The 16,897-nt window shown below is 39.6% G+C and overlaps 1 protein-coding gene across 2 annotated transcripts in view; it reads left to right on the plus strand.

Annotated features, from left to right (window-relative positions):
• Window positions 1–16,897, plus strand: part of TPK1 (thiamin pyrophosphokinase 1) — a 314,655-nt gene that overhangs the window by 258,926 nt on the left and 38,832 nt on the right. The gene's annotated exons all lie outside the window — the stretch shown is intronic.

The following is a 16,897-nucleotide window of genomic DNA, read 5'->3' on the forward strand; positions in this document are numbered from 1 at the left end:
AAGATAGGGTTTGTTTTGCTCATGAAAACAAACCGGGAAAAAAAGCAAGTCATGAAGAGAAAGGGGTTTTTTTTCCATTTTATAAAGCATTGATACAGCTAAAAAAAAAGGGGGCAAAATACAATTATAGAGAGTTTTAATATCATGAATCTGGATTATGCATTTAAAAGCTCAATGTAGAATTAAAAGCTGTGGTATGAATGAGTCAGTATTGATAAGGGTATTTCCTTCATGTATTTTGAAATTGGATGGTCAGTTTTCCATTCATTTCACATGTCAAATTTTAGTTTTCATCCCAATAAATTTAGCCAACCCTCCCTCCCACTCAAAGAATAATTAATTATTCCTTTCCTTCTTCCTATCTATTTCATTCTTTTGTTCTGTAATGGACAGAATAGCTTTAATTTTAAAAAATGTTATCATCTAGAACACATGTAAGCTGGGTCAAGTGTGTCCAGCATGGAAACAATTCATTGTATGATTTAAGAGGTTTTAACAAGATGAGCTTCAGTTGACCTGCACAATTTATGAACAGCTTTGGTACACACAAAGCACCTCTTCCAAATTTATCCCCAAGTAATCATTGCAAAACCCTTGTAAACACACCTTAACATCCTGTGGTCTGTATATCCAATGTATGTTGAAGAATTCATGTTTTATGAAAATATTAGAGCTTAATACTGAGCTTGTGGAATTAATGGGAGAATTGCACATTGAGTTTAATATTAGTATGTTAATCTGGAGGTGCCTCTGTCCTTTCCCTCACTGAACTAGGGTAACTTAAGCCCCTGATTCATCAGATTTAGGCATCCATGTATTTTCATACATGTGACTAGTTACGTGGAATATAAAGGGATTATTCAGTGGGTAAAGTTAAACATCTGCAGAAGTACTTACTACAAGTCAAACTCTGCAGCAGGAGATATAACCTTCAAAAATGCCTGAAATGGCTTTTCTGTATGTAAAATAAGGTGGTAGTGACTTTAATCTCAGTCTCCGGGGCTAGCTGTCAGTGCTGGTTCCTATTCGAATATCTCTTCTCACTCACCAATGCTATAAAGCTCCCTTGTCTAGCTCTGCACATTTTTTATGTATTGCTGGTTGGCTGTAGTAATTTACATGAATTCCTGCTGATTTTACTGTTGAATGTCTGGGCAAAGTATGAAGACATGGTAAGACAAATGACTTTCAAATATTTGTCACATCTGGCTTCTTTACCTGTAGTTCAACAGATGTGGTTTCCTACCAATACAGCTGTCAGGTCCATGCATCAAGTAAATTTTTCATATGAGGATTCTGGAAAAAAGGATTCTGATACCTACCAGAATTTTTAAACAATCATAAAGTTTTCATTAAAATAGCCAAAAGCATTGGAATATGGTACATGTCTGCATAGTTGTAAGAGAACAAAACACTCTGGGTAGAGTGAATCAACCACAGTGGACTGGAATTTTTTTTTTACAGTGTTAAAAATTTGCCACACTTTTGTGGCTTTATCTGCCGTATGTAAAGCAAGATTTTCAATCCACGTTAAAACCATGTATGCAGCCAATGCAAGGCACTCACTAGGGAACAGGGAAAATTTTCCACATCATGTTATGGGCTGGAATGTATGGAATACTAACGTCAACATAAATCGTAGTTGTACTAGAATAATTAAGTATTGTTCGGTTTTTATTTTAAAATATGAAGGGTTGCTGTGTTTACCATTTAACATTCCAAAAGCCTGCAAACTGTTTTTTGGCAAGTGCAAATCAACAAATGCTGGCAATACTCTGAAAAACAGCTTTCTGTTGTGAGCTTATGTAGAGATTTATATTGCTCATTTGCAATGTACAGTAGGATGGTTGGTTGGTTCTTCAGAGCTTGTGCGTGCCACTTTCTCTTTGCTGCTGCCTTTTGCTACCCTGTGTGTTTATGTTAGCATGGTTCTGGAACAGACCTGGACCATTTAAGACTTGTTTTGGATCTTTGGGACCTCTCCTGCTGGTAATTAATTTTACATCCCAAATATCTCAAGCAAACATTGTTGTCAGTGAATCTTTAGATTAGTTTGTGTTCCTTTTAATGCCTTCACAATTACTTTAGTGTCCCAGCTGAAATCACTTCAGAAGAATTTTACTCACTGTTATGAAATTCACTTTTTCCAGTTTATGCCATTCTCTGACTTCCCAGGGTAATGATTCCCTAGGTCTTTGTCAGTCTTGGTTTTGCACCCGTGTTTCCTGAATTTCTCTGCCAATTTTGTGGTCTACCTCCTCTGATGTCATTTTCAACAAATCCTTCAGAAGTTACTAATAATGAAGATAGTCTTTAAAAAAAAAACACAAACAAAAAAACCAAAAAACTTTATCGTCATCATGGCTCAGCACCACTTGCTGACTCAGTGGGTCGCACACCCGGCTGGGGATCCAGCAGTAGGCCTAGAACATATCATTAGCTCTCATTAGTATACTGTCTCTCTTCTCCTACTGTTTGTCTTGTTAACTCTTTGGGGCAGGGACTGTCTACTATGCTGGGTCTGTACAGTGCACCCTGTCCTGCCTGGTAGTCACGTACTACAGGGATAAACGTAATTAATTGCAATTGGGAGATGATTTCTGGAGTTACAGTTGAAAGTTAATACCATGAAATAATTCATGATTTTAAATAAATGCATATTCTGTATGTGTTAGAGGCTGCATCTGGATTATTATCTTCAGAAATTGTACTGTGGAAAGAGAAGAAAATCATTGTTTAACATACAGTGCCATCTACAGAATAGGCTGTGCAGCCTGCACTTCATACATTATATGGGGGTTTTGGTTGGTTTTTTTGTTGGTTTGTTTATTTTTTGTCACAGCACAGTTGACATTCATGGCTAGAGAGTGTCTTAGAAGTTTTTAGCAGATGCCTGCAGAATTGGAGGATGACGATGAGAGTTCAAGAGCCCTGGGGCCTGGCTGAGCTCTTGCTGAAGTGCTGGGGTGCAGTTTCTGCTCTCTCAGCTGCTGCTACTTGGGAAGTTGATTCTGTCACCCAGGATACCCAAATCAGAGGTGGTTTGTGTGCTCACCCACTTCAGCTGTAATCTGCCAGGCTTCATCAACAACACCCATTATTAACTTTCTCTCAGAAGCCTAAATTGTTGGGGGTTGTTTGGGTTTTTTTTTAATACAACTATTTCTAGAAATGCTGCAACTGCAGCTAACTTTCCTAGCAAGCGCATGACCTACTACAGTGGTCTGACAGGCACACAGAGGTGGAAAAAGGAGGGAAGGGACCAGAGAGGAAGAAGTCCATCTGGGATCAGGTTATGAACACTAGGTGTAGTGAAGCACCCTGTCAACTGTTCTCTCTGTTAAGAGTCAGTTTAAATGTGGGGGAGAAGGGGAGGGTGTCCTCCCATGTTGTTACCTAAGCACACGCTGTAGAGAAAACTCTTAAGTAGCATTTGTGTGTTTGCATGGTTCACTGGTTGGAATGACAGTATTGACATTGCAGGGAGAGTTGGATTTAATCCCCCAAATCTTTAGAGTGCTCTTCCGACAAACGTTAATTTTGGTGCAGAAAGCTGGATATTGTAATACATTTTAAAAAGACAGAAAAGGTGAAAGAACACACAAATACCACTCCTTCCACTCTCAGGAATCCATTATTTATGTAATAAAGCAAATTAAGTTATTGTAGTCACTGCAGAACAAACTGTTGTCTGTCCTCTTTTGTCTAGCTTCTGAATGTTGGAAGCTATCTGACCTTTAAGCTGTTACTAGCTCAGGACCCACTGTTTGGCGTCTTCAAATTAGGGGGGTTGAAAAAGAGAAACAGGAAGGGAGGGCTGAGAATGAATTCTGACATCCAGGGCAGATATGAAATAATTTTCTGGCAGGTGATCTCGCAGAGGAGAAGGAGGAGGAGGGGAAAAAAAGAGAGGAGTGTTTGGTGTTTTTTATAGTTAGATGTGAAATTCAATGTATTTAAAGTAGCAGCAGAGATAGACTAGGAGGCTGAGTGTCTGAGACAGCTGAAGTTGCATGTTAAATAGAGTTTATGAGACGACTCTGCCATTTCTCACCTGCACTGTCACAGTCAGCACATGTGAGTGTGTTAGTGAGTGGGGGTGTATGTAAATAATAATTCCTCTTTATTTAATATACATTAAACCTGAAAAGGGACAGAAATATGAGTTAGCAGAGTGCTACAAAATGTGAAGGTGATTATGTAGTAGTTTCTATCTTTAAAGTGGTTTTGAACTGCTTAAGTGCAGCAGTTACTGCAGACTGTGATTAGATAAATGGATGCAAATGGTAATTGTAACTGATGAATGATTGATGATGGCTTTATAAGTTTATCATTATATACTGTTGTAAACACTTTCTTCCTCAGCAAGGATGGAGCCTGCAGGCAAAATGATGATGTATCAAATATGAATTCAAACTGTAATATTTTAAAGAGTATACAGGGCCAATATTGTAGGCTGGGATAACCACAGAGCCGTACCTGAGTAATTGGTGAACTTTGCCATTGACATCAACAGGCTGAGCACCAAACTTCTTCCAGCTGATGTTCTGGGCTTGAATACAAGTGCAGCTGGGAAGGTGGGTTAATAGGAGAGACCTTGAAAGGGCAGATGGGGAAGTTGAGCAGTGTTGAGTGATGGCCTTGGGTGGGGGAGACCTGCCAATCCACTGCTCAAAAGAAGGAGTTGCTATTTCTCTTCATTCTTCTGTTGTTTCTCATGGCTCCCGCCTTTCTTCTCAACTTCCCAGTGTCCTGTCTCCTCAAGTTAAAGTCAACCTTTGTGAATTTCTTCTGCTCTGTAGATTGTTCAGGTCTACGAGACATTTACAATGGTATTTGACGGCCACAGGATTGAATGCCATATGCTCCCATTGTGAGAGCCATTTTGGACAGAACAAGTATGTTGGGATAATTGGAAGTTCATGGGAACAAGGAGACAAACAAGGATGTCTCTAGAAAAGCAGGGTGGGATAAGAGGTTTGTATAATCTGAGTGATGCTATAATTCTATTTGATTTGTCACCTGCCATTTGCTAATTATTAATCACAGTAACAACATTTGGTAGTTAGATTAATTTAAAGGGATTTTTATTGTAGCAGCTTGAGTTTAATATCAGCTCTTTGTGTATCATACAATGCAAAAAGTAACCTGTGGCAATTAAATTACAGGCTAAGTCTTCATTCTACATAAATTGTTCTATTTGCTAAGGAAAGAATAAGTAGGATATTACCAAAGAAAAGCCCCAGATCATTAGCAGCCTCTGCTCCCTGCTCTGTTCACTTCACCTGCAGTGCTGAAATCTGTCTGTTATTTTTCCTATGGCATTGTAGAACTGACAATGAACTTGCTGGCTTTTCTGTCATGTGCCTGCCCTTGGGCTTGTATAAAAGAAGTGAATTAGGTTCTGTTTTGTTGACCTTTTAGATGCAAGGGAAATGGTAGTCCTGTTTGCTTACACATCAAATGCTGCCAGGCTATTGTCTGTATTAACCTTTGTGGAGCACCCTGATGTGGTTGTTACCCTCACCAGCAACACAGATGCCAGAGACAATTGAGAAGGGATAAATTGGAGGTGCCATGCAGAACAGCTCTGCTAAAGACATTTTTCTCCTGCACTGAAGAAAAGGTATTCTGTATGTGTTTAACTACTTAGCTGGTCTGTGAGTCCTGTAATTTGCTTAGCCAAACAGAACTTTGAAACAGATGGTTTCTAAATTTGGGGAAAATAACCATTTCAGTATTTTTTCCCTGTGCAGTCTGCAGTTATGCTTTAGTACTGAAATTATTTGAAAATTAAACCAGAAAATAAAATTGGGATCTTTACGAATTGAATACTAATTTCAGGAACATACAATTTTTAGTATGTGTTAGGTTTTCATCTGCACATTTAGCCTAAGATTTGTTTATGCTCTGATTTAGTGTTTCTTGCTGCTTACTTGCATAAACACTACCAAATCAGTCAGTTGGAGTCACCAGCGTATTTAGCTCCCAGCTGCATTTGCTAATAAAAGGAAGAATGACAAGTTCCCTCCTTCACAGAGGAGGAAGTGGAGAAACATAAGGAAATAATTCACTGCACTTACATAGCACCTGCCATCAGCAATCTATATAGGCACTTTACCAAAAGTAAGTGCATTACCTTATCTGGAAAACATTTTTGTTGTGAGAAACTGCTTCATTCCCAATCTCTTCATTAAGGAAACTGAGTCACAGAGCATTTGTCTGGTCCGAGATGTAAGTGAAGCTAATCAAAAGGTAGGAGTCCTAGTATCCTGGGCTTTGGGATTGTTTTTTATCCCGATAGAAATAAATTAGGACAAAGGAATTAATTGTTTGACATTTAATAATTTTTTAAGACGTATTTAATATTATCATAGTTACTATTTCCAAAGTGTATCTAATAAGATTATATTTAGTAATACTGCTGTTCTCTTAGAACACATGGTCAACTGTTGATCATTTTGTGTGTGTCCATCCCTGAACATAAAGAAGTTGTGTAGGTGTGAAAATGGAGTTAAATTCAGTTTCCTAAAAACTCAAGCGTAATATTTGGTCTCCACTTTAACAACCCTTTAACTGTTACTTGTAAGTGTGAGAACACCTGTGTATACTCAGGTACCCTTTGAGATAACTCATTGCCCAAGAACTGAAATTGTCTTGCGTTGGGGATTACTAGAGGGAATTTTAGGGATATGACTCATTTGATTCAAGTCATTGCTCCCTCAAGCAAGCGTGCCATGCAGTGCCTGGCCAGATTCCATCGTGCAAGGCAGAGTTGGGCTGTGGAACTCATTGCCACAGGATACTGTGTGGACCACAGATATAAATGGATTCAGGAAAAAACTTGACAAATTAAGGAAGAACGATCCAGTAAACACAGTGATACAGTCTCCACCTCAAGAAATCCCTAAGCTACAGGTCCTTTGAGGAAGGATGTGCTGAGGGAAATACGGCTCCGTATTGCCCTGTCTTTAAAGTTCTTTCCTAAATACCCATTATGGACCATTGCCTGAGGCTCCTGTGTCAGTGTCCTACTAAGATAAATCCTTGGAACACAGCAGTGGCTGCTTTTGTGCTCTTTTGACCCTTAGAGTCTGTAGCTCTTTTTCCTCCTGAGAGAGCAGTTATGTTCTTCCTTTTGGGCTTCTCTTCCAAGCTGTTTTGTCCTCTCCCCAGATTAGGGACTCATCATTTCAGTTTAAGTTGTCCTTTCTTGGACAGAGGACTAGAACTATATGTCCTTCAGAAAGCATTCCCTTGTACAATGTACCGCCTGTACCATGGCAATAATATGTGTTTATCTCTGTTGAAAACATGTAACCTGCCACGTCTTTTTTAACATCTCTAGGCTCTTTCTGCTGGTGCAGCATTGGGCTGCTGTAAAATACAGCCTTCGATTGGTTGCTAACTTGTCAAACTTGGTTGACAATTGAGAGTCTGCCTCAGCATTTTAATGGGCTTTGGCTGCAAAGGTTTCAGAGGATGACTTTTGCTCCTTTACTTGAAAACCTGCTTTCTAGTTGGGGTTTCTTAAGGTGGCATTGTAGATCTGCAGGCGTCAATGGAAGTGGGTTTATGGGCCCAAAGCGTGGAGTCTCAAGCAGAGAACGAGTTGACTTCACTTCTTACTCTCTCCTAAGTTTTCAGAATTTTTAACAGAGAAAACTGTTTGGGTGGGTTGGTTGGTTGGTTTGTTTAACAGAAAACTGGTATGATTGTAGCTTCCCTTCCAGAGGCTGTGAAGTAAATACACATGGTGTGACAGGGTACGAAGCTACAAGAGCACCTAAAATCTTGAGCTGTAAGAGTAGAGGTATACGTAACTGAAAGCAATAGCCATATTATGCCTTAGGAAGTTGATCTTTCATTAAATACTCTTGTTAAGCTGTGGTTACTGACCATAAGTGCATTCATAGCAGTTCACCTGACAGGTGGAAACTCTTTACTACTTTCCTTAAGCCCTCTTTGAGAAATAATTAAACTGACTTTGAGTTCTCTTGAAATTCATCCCATTTGTATCTTCTCTGATGTATATAATCTCTGCTGGCTCAGAGGGAATGCTTTTGGGCAGGGTATAGCTGTGAACAAGGCTTCTGTCTAGCCCATGTTGCTTTTAGAGTTGTAGTTTTTATGTAAATCAGTTTTAGGACTGAAACTGCAGATTAGATGTTCCATGGGTACCTTCTTGGCATGTTGCATCACTGACTTGAAAGGTAAAACTACTGTATAATAGCCACTTGATGGTGCTTTCTAAAGGCTGTAATGTCTCTTTATTTTGCTGCAGATAAAGTAGCAGCTGGCAGGAGCATAAGGTTGCAGAATTCTTACCGCAGCCGTTATAACTCTGTGGATTTTATGCTACTACATAACATTTATATACAGGGTGATGGGAAAGGAAGGTGAGTGAAACGTATTTGCACGTTGTAGTAACAAAATCCAACATTGACAGGTTGTATTTTATTCTGGAAGAAATGCCACTTTTGGGCTTTCATCCGATGTCATAATTTGCAGCTTGATTGGTTGTTCTTGTGATGGTTGGCCTGTTGTGTAATAACCAAAATTTCAAGAACCTATTTGTCTTGAACTGCCTTGTCATAAGTTTATATCTAAATCTGTAAAATATTTCAACTTCAAATTTAGAAAAGTAATTGAATTATGTTATAGGAAGCAAAATGTGTTATTTTTCACATCTTTCTAAAAGATCCTGGTATTTTAGCATCTTGCCTCCAAGGAACATCAGGTGGATGATATCCTTCACATCCATATATGTAGCCATCACCATGCAAAAGAAAACCTTCTCTCTTCAGTCTGATTTTTCAATCAGATGCTTTGACTAAAGCATTACAGAGCTAATGTAGCTTTTTTTTTTTTTTTTTTTTTTTTTTTGTCTCTTGGGTCTGGAACCTATGCAGCCTGTACTCTACAAGAAAAGACAAAAAGAGAAAGGAAAAGGAAAAAAAAAAGGTCTCCTGTGGATGGAGGCATGTCTGTAAATGTAGACAGGACTTACAGATATATGGGGTAGGGTATTCAGATTATCAGAGGCCCTTCGCTATGTAGTAATCAGAGGAATTTACCTTCAGGGAATTAATGTTAAATTTTGTTTTGAAGTAGCTCATACCTTTTTTTCGATTGCACCACCTAACTCTGCCAGAAAGCTTATTCCCCAAAACTAATCCCCTGGGGGTAGATACCTAATCATCCCAGGTGACCAGTAGAGCGGTGACTGACCTCGAGCAGGTACAATCTCTAGCCCAAAAGTGGCGATTCTGATGTAGCTTTGCCTTTTTGCAGTGTTATTTCGTGTTGCATGAGTTGCACCATCCACATCTCATATTTGCCTGTTCTTTATGCTTCTGTAGCCTAAATTACTCTGTCTCCTCACCATTTAGGTATAATCATATAGTGGAAGAGAAATAGCCCATGACTTGAAAGTTACAAACATGAATCGTTCTCAGTCTCATATCCTGGGCCTTACAGAAGGGTAGGGAAACAGCAGGTCCTTTGTGGCAAGCAATGGCAGTGCTGTGCTTGGCAGGATAGTGAAAAGTCTTGGATTTCAGGAATCGAGTTGCCCCTGTTGAAAGAGTGATATGTAATGAGTGACGTGAAATAAGTGATTTTTCCCATGTGATAAATTGAAAAGAAATTGATGGGAAGAGATGATGCAGAAGCTCCTGCCCCCTAATCAGGGGTTCAGCTAACATACGATACTAGCAGGAAATTTCCAAGCTGCTGATTGTATTGCTTCAGAAGAAGAAAAATCATGCCATTGCTTGAAAATGCAGTGTTTTGTCTTGGAAAGAAAAATGCATTAAATTATGGTACTTAGTATTTTAGACCTCCTGCCTTGTCAGATCAAGGTTCGCTGGAGCTAGTAGAGGCTGATTCAAATACATAGTTTCTGCCATAGCCTGGAGATGACATTTTAGTCTCCATTGTCACTAATCTGGCTGCGAATGACAATCACAGTGATAATTACATTGGAACTCCAGAGTCTCAGAGGCAAAGCAAAGCAGATTCTTCTCCATAGAGAATTTGCTTCTTGAACAACCAAAAGCGACAAATCAAATCCTCCTGTGTCTAACTGATGCAGGTCACCTGATACAATCAGATGACATTTTGTATCAAAGCAAAGCTAATTATTAGTAGAATTGTATTGCCTTGCATGTTCTAGTTTTGGAACACGTACATATTCATTATTCTGTCTGCTCTTGAAAGACATAGCAATTGGTTATTACAGTTAGATAATTACTAAATACATCCTGTTCTTCTGGAACTTGGATGAAATGCAGAGTTAGGAGCCAGCAGGGAATACTCGGCAAAACTGAACTGTGCTAAATCAAAAACTGATGAGAAAGTACTGCTTTCTGCAATGCACAATTTCACTTTGGAGCACATTGGGCTGAGATGGTGTCGGGTTTTGTTCAGCACTGGTTGTGTGTGACTATGCGTGTTCCTTCAAAGTGAGTGCCTGGGCAGCAGCATGTAATCCTACCTGATTGCCTTGTCCTTGGCTGCATATAACATAATAACATACAACATGTGATGTCCACAACAGATACAAACCATCACGAATGCTCCTGATGTGAGGATGGTGGAAGATCTGAAAGAATGGATAGTTCATTTGAGTAATGGAACTGTCCATAGTTAAAATAGAAAAGACACAAACACTGTTTGGAACATCTTTTGTGTTTCCATGCATATAGTCAGTCTTCAGGGGTTAAGACAATATTTCCCTGGGGAAGTATTCTAGCTATGTCAGAACTGCCTAGATTAGGTGGGGTTTGTTCTCACCTTTGAATTTGGTTGGGAAGTTACCAAAAGTACAAACCAGGAAAAAGAGACTTCTGGTGAGATCAGTGTGCCCTTTCCCGTAATTACTCCTAGTTCTGGTTTAAGGCTTGTTTGTCTCACAAACCATTTGTACAGAATGTTACCAGCTTTTGGTTGGCTGTGTATTTTTAAGCCCTAAGTGAGTAAATGCATGTGCAAACATAGGTGCAGTGAAATGTTGCCTATTAAAAACTGAACTCATAAAAACCTGTTCTAAAAGTAATAGACAATCAGCATCTTCTTTTATAGAGGAAAATCAATTTAAAAAGAAACAACTCTGAATATAATTAAACGTCGTAACTCTGGTTTATATGTGTTTAATAGGTATAATAATACTTACCTACTGTATCTCACAGGAGCCTTTTGAAGTTTAATTAATTAGCATTTATAAAAGCACACTGAAATCCTAAGATGAGAATAAACTCAAAGTACATTGTATTGTTGCTGTTGTTTTATGAGCAATTTTGAGAAAAACCTGGTATTTCCAGAGATCCAGAATGCGTTTTAGCGTTCCATCATAATTTTACATTCACATAAAGTTAGTTTCTTGTTGTTTTCATAAGATTTTCCTCCTCCTAGAATCAACACTTAAGGCTGTTGTTTGCCTAAAACCCAAAATATGTATTTAAAGCAACTTCTAATGTTAAGTAAATACTATTTCTTTCTTAAACCTTTTTTGTTTTCATTTCCTTCAGAATCATGAGGCATGAATCAGAAGTGCTTAAATAACTTACAGCCCATCTCAGTGACATTATTAACATAAACTCAAACCATGCAGTGTAGTGGTATTCAGGACAACTTCTTAACTAGTGGGAAGACTGTTAAGTCTTGTGATAGGTCTCTATTTCCTCATTACAGCAAACAAGTCCATCAGCATGTTGTTTTTCGAAAGGAAGTTTTGCAGGAAAAAAGCAAACGAACAGCTGCAAAGCCTCAGTCTTCAGTAGGAGTGGAGATTTGGGGAGCAAGAGGGGTCCCCAGAAAGGATGGCATCACAGCTGGTTCATTAAGTGTTTTAAAGATGAACCATTAATCAGTTCTGAAATTAGACCACATCTTTAGTTAACTAGAGAATCTAAAACCTTTCTCTCTGTGTGCAGAGGAGAGGGGCAGAGGTGTCAGACAGGCTGGCCTAGAAGTAGACAAGTGTATTTTCATTGTGTTGGGTAGATGCTCATTTTTGTTTGGGTTCACATTTGTGACAAAATATTTTTAAACCCAGGAAATTCTTTTTAAGGTATCTAAATATATATATGTATTCCCCCCCTCCCCTTTATAGCTACGTTGAAAAAAAGGCAGTATCTGGATTAGGTTATATTGAAGGTTATTGTTTCCTAAGTTAAATCAGCCCTACTTTTTTTGTTTTGTTTTTAAACTGACGTCTGTGCCTTTTAATCTGGTTTTATTATGATTGCCACTACACAGATACTTTCATGTATGCATCTGCAAAGAAATAACTCCTTTAACTAATGATACTGACGAGTAATTTGTGTCACAGGTCTACAGTCTGAGGCAGGAGGAAGGACTTATCACCAGAATTAGGCAATTGAAGGCTTAGGAATTGCTGGGTGGCTCTGTCACCTCAGGAAAAGCTCTAATAATTCTTAATATTTGTTATGAGTTATGGAGGACCCTTCACTTTTAAGCAGCACTCTTCAACACTGGGTTTTCCCCATGCCTTTCACAGAGTTATGAAATGGAGGACACAGGCTTCGTTATGTACAAAGTGTTTAGCACTTTTGTGATTTTTATGATCTGATGTCAACATGAATGTCTATTGCCATGAATATCCACTGCCTGTGTTCTGGATAGTTGTTCCAATATTCTTTCTGGATTTGACCTCATAAGAAAAAGATTTTTTTATTATACTCCATTAAAGGTTTCAATTATATTTTCGATTAGAAACATCATAGTCCAGCGGATGGGGAACTGTGCTAGGAATCATTAGACTCGGGCATTTCCTCAGGTTTTGCTGAGTAACCCAGGGCCACTCCAAGCATACTTCTCTGTGCTTTGTTTTCCCCACTTCAAAAACAGGAGTAATGCCACTGACATCCTTTAAGTGCTGTGAGATCTGCTGGTGAAAATTTCTGTACAAAAGCTAATGGTGCCGGTGTTATTCCTGACTGGGTTACTGGATGTGCTGTGTAACTGCGGCAGAAGACTGCGCTCTCCGTTGGTTTGCTTCTCTTCCCATCTTCTCACTGTCTCGGTTTCTTTGGCTGGTAGTTGTTTCAGGATTGGGACGATCATGTGGTTTTTGTTTGTACAATGCCCAGCACAGTGAAGTCTGAAGGCAATGACTGCTATCGCACTGGTAATTAAAACTGCACTTGATAGGCTGATGGCATGGTTATGTTAATAGCCTGTAACGGAATGGTTATGTTAATAGCCTGTAAATCCCTCCTGCACAAACTGGATCATTCTTAGCTTGTTGAATTCTTGTACTTGTGGCATTTTGATCTTGCAGGTTTTCTCACTGTGTAGAATGCAAACTGTTGATTTTTAGGCAAGTTGGGATACTTTGAGAGAAAACGCAGTAGCCGTTCGTCAGTTTTTGAAGTGTATTGGCTCCATTGGTTTCAAAAAGCTGGTCTTAGGTATTTGTTTCTCTGTTTGTCTTGCTAAATTTAGAAGCTCTTTTGCCTTTTCAAGTGAAACTCTTTAAGATCTTGTAATCAAACCACAGACAGCTAACTTGTTCTGTATTTAAACTACCGTGTTTGCATGGGCTGTACTTCCAATTCTGTATAATTTAAATTCTGGGGGGGGGGGGGGGAAATTGCCATTGAATATTTTAGGTTGTAGTTTTGGCTTTAGATGTATAGGAAAGAGTGTTTGTTTGCTCTGTTTTAGCAAATACTTAAATATATAATGACTTGAAAATGCCTCAGTTTTCATCAGATTTAACAGTAGTGCTGCTGAAAGGCTCTTGCCAGCTCTAGGGATTGGGATTTTAGCAATGCATTTTTAGAAGGGAGAATATTAAGCCCACGAGATCTGCAGGCAGTAAAACTCTGGAATCAATCTGCACAGCCTAAAAGCTGCTATTCTGGCCTTTGGCTGGCTCGGCACCTATAGGGCATGCGAAGGAGCCAGCTGCGCAGTCCTCACCGGGCCCTGCGTACCCAGGGAGTCACGGTGCTCGGGCATTGCCCCAGCCATTTCACTGCAGCAGCAGTCAGTGATGAGGACAACCTGGGATATTTCAAAGAGGGATCCAAGCAGAGCTGCTGAACGGGTAGAGGGTTTGCCTGTCTCCAGTCTCTGCTGCTTTTCCCTGAGTCTTTAAAATTCCTGCGATACCCACATGTTTTTCTGAGGTGAAATGACCTATAAATATATCAGACTCTTTGAAGATGTGTTGTCCTATGCCAGTCAAAAGGATAAAGACATACTATCCTTACTACTAAAATTAACTGGAGAGGTGCCAGGAGGAGCCAATTTAGAGAAATTATTGCAGTGAGATAGATCCCTACATAATTGATATTTGGTATGGACAGATTTATGGAGGTAGCTGTTACAATCCTATTAAATACTTAGCTGAAGCACTTAGCTCTGTCACTTTTATTAGCACAGTTTTGCGCACGCTTTCCATGGTAATGTGAGCTGTGTATTTTTTATCCTTTGTGTGACTTCCTGCATTGCAGAAAGACATCTTTAAAACTCCCAGCATCTTCCTTTATGCTTATGATAGGCAGATTGCATTGACATGGTCTTCACACAGGAGCAAGCACCTTTTTCTTGTCCTGCCTTTGGCGGTACTTCCCCCCTCCATCTGGACAGATCTGCTGGGTTTTTTTTCCTCACTTTGTGCCAGAAACATACTGCATATCTAATATATTGTGTTCAAAGAAGCCAAATTTGCTTCTTTAATACAAGCTCTTATCTCTTACCAAGCATAGATCTACAAATACTGTACTATGTCCCCTACAGCTATTCTCTGTTTAGAGATGCTTTGTCATGTGTCGGACAGATGGCACAATCAGTGGGTTGTATCAGAGCATTAAGAAAAGAAATTCTTTCTCGCTGCTTCTACCCAGACTGTTTTCAATTCAGTGAGATGCAACAGCTGTAACACAATCTTTCAATGACAACTCTGAACATGGTGGTGGGGAGGGCGTTGTTTCATTTGAAAGTCAAAAAATATGTAGGAAAAATGGCATTAAAAAAGAAACATAAAGGGCTTTAACAGAGCTATGAAGGTTGCAAGGTTAAGAACCTGACTTTTTGAAGTTGTTTATTCTCTCAGCTGTCTCAGATCACAGGTGGATCTCCATTTGCAGCTGCTGATACAAACAATAGAGCACTGTTTTTCCTTCTGTCGAACACTTCTTAAGACTGCTCCATCATTTGTTATTAAATAAGGTATCTGGTACTTACAGAAGCCTTGCCAAAGCATCAAAGATACTTGTATTCTTAGTGAGCATGACAGAAAAAGTAGCATTAATAATCTAAGCGTTTGCTGAGAGGACAGCCCTAGGTTTCTGTATTGGGCATCTGTTGTGCCTGACCATTACCAGCTCTGCAGGCATGAAATTTGCTTTTAACATCAAAGAACCTGAAATGTTTGATAACTGTTAAATGATTTAAAAAAGAATAGATCTTGTGTTTTAGTGCTCATCCTACACAAGCCCTAGTAGTCTTTTCTTTGTAAGCTTTGTTCCCACCCATCCCTGTCACTCCTGCCCCCAAGAGAAGTGGTCCTAGTGCAGCTCCTGTCATGGGTCCCAGCTTCCCACAAGGAAGAAATGCAGTCAGCAAAAGAAGCAGTGATAAGCTGCCAGTATGCACAGGGTAGCAAGTATGATCTTGACAAAAGGTTGGAAGAAAGATGAGGGTCTCTGCAGAGCTGGCAAGGAGCCGCACTGCGTGGATGAGGGTGGTTGGAGGTGGGAGAAGGGAGGCACTGGGGGAGCTCCTGCCTTCTGACTGCCAGGTTAGTGGTCCTGGAAGGCCCCCGACTGCTGCTCATCTTCAGCTTACTCCTGAGGAGAAAGCCTGGCCTGAGGTTTGTAAAAGAAGCATCCTGTCCTTTTGTATCTCCAGCTGCCCATTTCATACAATATACCATAGGGAGGAGATACATCTTCTTTCTTGCTTGCATTGTTATCTACTTTCTGTAAACATAGCTTCTCACTTCATATCCCTCCAACCTTCATGTTCACTGGTTATATCACTACAGTCAAACTGCTCCTGTAACACTGCTTTAGGTGCTTTTATTCCCCAAAACTGTGGCTTTTTAAGCTAATCTTATATCCCTGCCCAGGTAAACTTGAGCTATATGAGAAGGTGCTCTCAGCTAATACAGAGAATTACACAAGAATAACTGTACCAGTTTAAATTTATATTCTATTTAAATCTGAATAATTTTTTCACATTAGCAAGTCATAAAAGAAAGGAAGTTTTTAATTTAGTCTTTTAATGGGGGGAAGATGAGAGTACAGACTAGAAACAGCCGTTCTTCCCTTTGTGTTGTTGCAATATTCAGTTCTCTACCTGGCACTGTGTGGGAGGCAGTTTGGATTGTGGGACAGGCTTGATATTTCTGCTAAATGATCAGCAGGTAAATGAGTGTGCTGATATTTAATTGTCACCTTTTAGGTTCAATAGTTTAACAAGTCAGTGTGACAGATGAGGTGGCTGTTGCATTTCAAAGCCATTCAGGTAGCATTTACTTTGTCTCACCCCATGCACTTCTTCAAAGCTGTCTTCATAGCCATGATGACTAGAGAGGGGAGCAAGGAAAAGGAAAGGATTGTGCAGCTGTGGGTGCATCCTGGCAAATGCAGAAAGTCCTGCCAGAGGTTCTTGACCCAGGTTTTGACCACAGAAGTTCACACCATCCTGTGTAGTACTGTGATGTTCTTTGAAGCTAATGCCACAGCTTACTGAGATGGGACACCAAATCACTGTGAGAAACACCAGCCAGCAGTTTGACAACTCAATGTTCATTGCACTGTCCTTTTTCTACCCATACTATTATCATTTTCCCAAGTAATTATTATCGCCCTCCTGGACAGTTGGTTAACTCTCTGTAAAATTCTGCTACATCAGAAGC

This window comes from Gymnogyps californianus, chromosome 2, assembly GCF_018139145.2.
Source record: "Gymnogyps californianus isolate 813 chromosome 2, ASM1813914v2, whole genome shotgun sequence".
NCBI classification, from domain to species: domain Eukaryota; kingdom Metazoa; phylum Chordata; class Aves; order Accipitriformes; family Cathartidae; genus Gymnogyps; species Gymnogyps californianus.